At 43.5% G+C, this 4,306-nt stretch overlaps 1 protein-coding gene across 1 annotated transcript in view; it reads right to left on the bottom strand.

Moving 5' to 3' along the window:
• Positions 1–1,015, bottom strand: part of LOC114478826 (adhesion G protein-coupled receptor L2-like) — a 133,534-nt gene extending 132,519 nt beyond the window's left edge. Inside the window, exon 1 of the mRNA XM_028472106.1 lies at positions 550–1,015. The gene's annotated coding sequence lies outside the window, so the exon portion shown is untranslated. The remainder of the gene's footprint in view (positions 1–549) is intronic.
• Between the last annotated feature and the right edge of the window lie 3,291 nt (positions 1,016–4,306).

Raw genomic sequence — 4,306 nt, 5'->3', positions numbered from 1 at the left:
TGCGTGTATATGTTTAGAGTATTAATACATTGGAATATTAATAAATATTAATTACATTTTTGGAATGATGGGAATCAATTTTGTGTTAATTAATTTATAAATACTACTCGTAAAACAAACTTAATCACCATCATATTTTTGTGCCAAAGACTTTTTTCAAAGCAGATGGAATTAGAAGAATAATAGGCTAAATATTGAATTAGTGAATTTTTGATAAATATTACAGATTAAGTTTTTTACATTGCAAATAGAAAATGTGACTAAATGTTTTGATGTGTGACTAAAATTTAAATGGAGTGAATTCCGTGTGTGTGTGTGTGTGTGTGTGTGTGTGTGTGTGTGTGTGTGTGTGTGTGTGTGTGTGTGTGTGTGTGTGTGTGCGTGTGTGTGTGTGTGTGTGTTATTGATTTCTCTAAAACACTTTGAAGCCCATGGAGCTTTTCCTCCAGGCTCCTTTCCCTCTTTTCCTTCCCGGTTCCTCCCTGCATGTTCCCGTGAGAAGACGGAGCATCTACCGGGCCGGGCTGGGGCCGAGGCCGGGCTACTCACCGCAGGTCCCGGGGAGCTTCGTGCTGTGAGCACCGGGCTTCGGACTCCCCCAGCAGGGCCGCTCAAAGTGCGCAGTCACGGAGAACAAACGCGCTCCGCTTCCCCGAGGCTTCACCCCGTCGACAGGGTCCGGACAGCTCCATGACCGAGGAGGACAAGTAACGATCCCTTCCTCCGGTGCAGACTCCCGGGCTCGCCCGCAGCCCAAGGCTCCCTCCGCACGCGTCACAGCGGCTCTGTCGGGCTGCTGCAGCGGGGCTTTGGTGCTCTGACGGTCGCTGTAGCTCACCTTAGCCCACCTTAGTCCACCTTAGCCCACCTTAGCCCACCTTAGCCCACCGCCTCATCCACACACCGAGCGCTGAGCTGAGCTCCGCCGGACTGGAGCTCAGCTCACACGGAGCGGAGAGAGCTCTGCAGCAGCTGGCTGTGGGCAGAGCCAAAACACGGAGCGGCGGAGGCGGACTGGATCACCTTCAATAGAGGGTTTTCATCTACGTCACGTTCTGGGCAGTAACCCGGATGCGCGGCCATATTGGAGACACTCAGAGGTAAACACTGATGGATAAATGTCCAAAACCACAGAAAAGCTCCTCAAAATATGTTATAGATACAAAGGTATACAAGGAAATACTTGGAAAAGTTAGTGTTTATTGGTGGTGCAGATTCATAGGAGTTGGATCAATGATGACCCAGAGAGTTTTCCCTCTATTACGTATCCTGATATGGTCAACTAGCTGATTTGAACCCTAACCCAATCTGGGTCATCCTTTAGATAAAGGTCAGACCTTTGACCTGGAATACAATGAGAAATTGTTAATGGAATTATTTTAGGCTTGTACCTTAAAAACCAAAAAATGAGAGATATGCCTTCTTAGTTGCAATAATGACTTGATTTATTAACAGGTAAATCAAGGAGGACAAAAGAATACAACCTGAGTTGGTGTCACAAAGTTGTCCAGTACAGAACCTGCTTATATCACATCTAGATATAAGTGAGAAGTGCAAACAGTTGTGGTTTCAGGTGTTAGGTAAAGTGTTTTTCAACCATTGCCTTGGACTCTGAAAGATCATAAAACACAGTGCTAATCAACGTGAACTTTTGTGCTTATTTAATACACAGAACATAATTTTAATAACACCGAGCCTTAAATTCATCAGGTACCCCACGTGGAACACCAATAGAATCAATGTAGATGTTTTTGTCGAAGGAGCCAAGTGGAGCAGCTCTGCGGGGACGACGTGGAGGAGGCCCAACTGCAGCAACAACTTCATCCTTTGAAATGTAGGGTATTATCTTAAAAGGAGCAATGAGTAAAGTTAATGTACAGATGCCATGCCAATTAGCCGGTAAAATAGGACGCAGACGCATGTCACCACATAACCACCACAGATCAGACCTTGGTTCATCCTGTTCAAGGAAGAAAGCTTCAAAGAGGCTATCATTCATTGCAGGTCCAACCGTAATGTTCTTAGCACACCATACTGGAGGTAAAAGCCCCACACTCACACTCTCTGGAATGGCTTCCCGCAGGAAACAAGTGCAGTTGGCTGCGTACGCAGTAGCAGTTGGTGGCGATCCTACTGGTCCTGATACAGCGGGCTATTTGTACGTCAGGTCAAAACACGGCTTAGGAACAGGCAGCTTCTTTTTAAATAAAGGAAGAACACAATTAATAGCTGTTAAATTGAAATCAAAAGGAGAAGTTGCTAGTGATGGTCGAGCCCCAGCACAGACAATACAGTCAGCCTTCACCACTGTACGTGCTGTGTATCTCATCCACTGTAGTCACAGATTTTTCTCACTGAACAGCTCTATATTTTAGCTCTACATTTTAATAACTGTGTTGTTACTGTAGCAGGTTATTAAATGTGATTATATTAAGTCTATAATGCCACATGCAGTAACTTGATATGAAATATATTATTATCACACTTTAAAATGAGTTCAGAGCCACTGTTATCAACAATTCACTAACCTGACAAGAAATGGGACAAACAAATTCAGATGTTGTCCAGATGTTTGCCTCGTAGAGCCTGGTTTAGCTTCGCTAACCACTAGCTCCTCCTTTCCTCTGATAACTGTTGACATTGTTCTCCCTGATTTGTTCTAACTTCTGGTAGTTTATAAAACTCCAAATGTTTTTCACGGTCTGACTGATTGGTGCAGCCAAAAACACCACAATAATTCACCATTCCCTTTAGTTCGATGTTCAGCATCTGCTTTGTTTACCTGCTGAGTACCTCCAATATGGCCACTTCCTGTTTGATGACGTGCCATAAAAACCCTCTATAGGTTTATCACTAAAGGCTCAAACATACTTGAGCGGACACGGACAAAATGGAGTCCGCGCATACTCCGCCAGGTCAATTAAATGCAAAGCTCAGATTTTACGACCGAGTTCTCCGCGTAGTTGGTTTCACACAAAACACTGCTCGGGATTGTATCGACCCACATTAAATGTAAAGGCTCAAACATACTCCAGCGGACCCCGCACACAACGGACTCTACGCGGATTGTTCCGCTCTCCTCAGAGCTTACATACTTGGGTGCACCGCAGTGTAATAGTTTCCATTAAAATCCTACATGTCCCACAATGCTTAGAGCTTCTTTGTAGTCCTTGTTCTCCTGGAAGGTGTTTTAAACAGTGTTGGGAGGAACGTGCTACAAAAGTAACGCAATTACAGAAATGTATTACTTTTTGCTGTAATGCAGTAATAAAACGCATTACTAATAACATTTTGGTAATATTATATTCATTACAAATCTCAGTAATGCACGTTATAACGTATTTTAACCTGAGATGTGAAAAACTGCACCAGTAACTTGAAGAAACACCTGGACCGGTGCCACGCTAACACCAAGCTGACAGAGCGAGAAAGAGAGCAGAGGACAAAAGTGCAGAAAAGAGTCAGACAAAGCAGCAGAAACGAAGTTTCTCTTGGTCTGCCATGCTACGAGAACCAATAGAAGTGAGAAGACTGGTGGCAGAGTATGTGGTCCTCTGTCAACAGTGGAATCACCGGCTTTTAAAAAGCTTGTTGGCAAAATCCCACCAACGCTGGCAATGACAAGGTAAGCTAACGTTGTCGTAGAGAGTGGTACCATACCATACAGTCATACAATATGGGCACTGGGTCATGCGGCTATCTAGCGTGTTATTATTACAAACAGCGACATACACTCAGTAGTGACACTGTGCCGTACGGCTGAGACTGAGGCTCATACAGAAGTTTTTGGTTTAGAAGTAGTTTTTGTAGAGACATTCACAGTAGAAATGCTGCTAACTTGCAGCTAAAAACAATAGTAGAGCTAACCGGAGCCTCCGCCACCGTCGTATTGACGGCAGTTGAAATTGATACATTTCCCTGGATTGTTTTCACGCTTAGTTAGTGTTTCTATTTATAGACGTCATGACTGGTTTGCATTGAGGGCTTAGTAAATTGTATTACATGTTGACTGGTGGTCATGTTATCTCGTGACTTGCTTGTATCGGGCGCTCATATAAAATAGTGTTACAATTTGAGTGGTCACCATGTTAGCGCACTAAAAAAGCCGACAGATATTGTAAATGAACATGCGATATTTAAAAGTTTACCAATCCCACTGCATGGCAGCTTTGTGCTGTGAGCTTTAATTAAAAGAATAGAGACAAAAAGAAAGAGGTTGTGCGTCTTGTCACGTCATAAGGCTATAGGTTACATTCTAGTTGTTTCTAGCTCTATAGTGTTTCATATGAATAGGTCTAAACTTTAA

The sequence above is a fragment of the Gouania willdenowi genome, chromosome 17 (assembly GCF_900634775.1).
Source record: "Gouania willdenowi chromosome 17, fGouWil2.1, whole genome shotgun sequence".
NCBI lineage: Eukaryota > Metazoa > Chordata > Actinopteri > Blenniiformes > Gobiesocidae > Gouania > Gouania willdenowi.
This window is presented reverse-complemented; position numbering and strand designations above follow the sequence as displayed.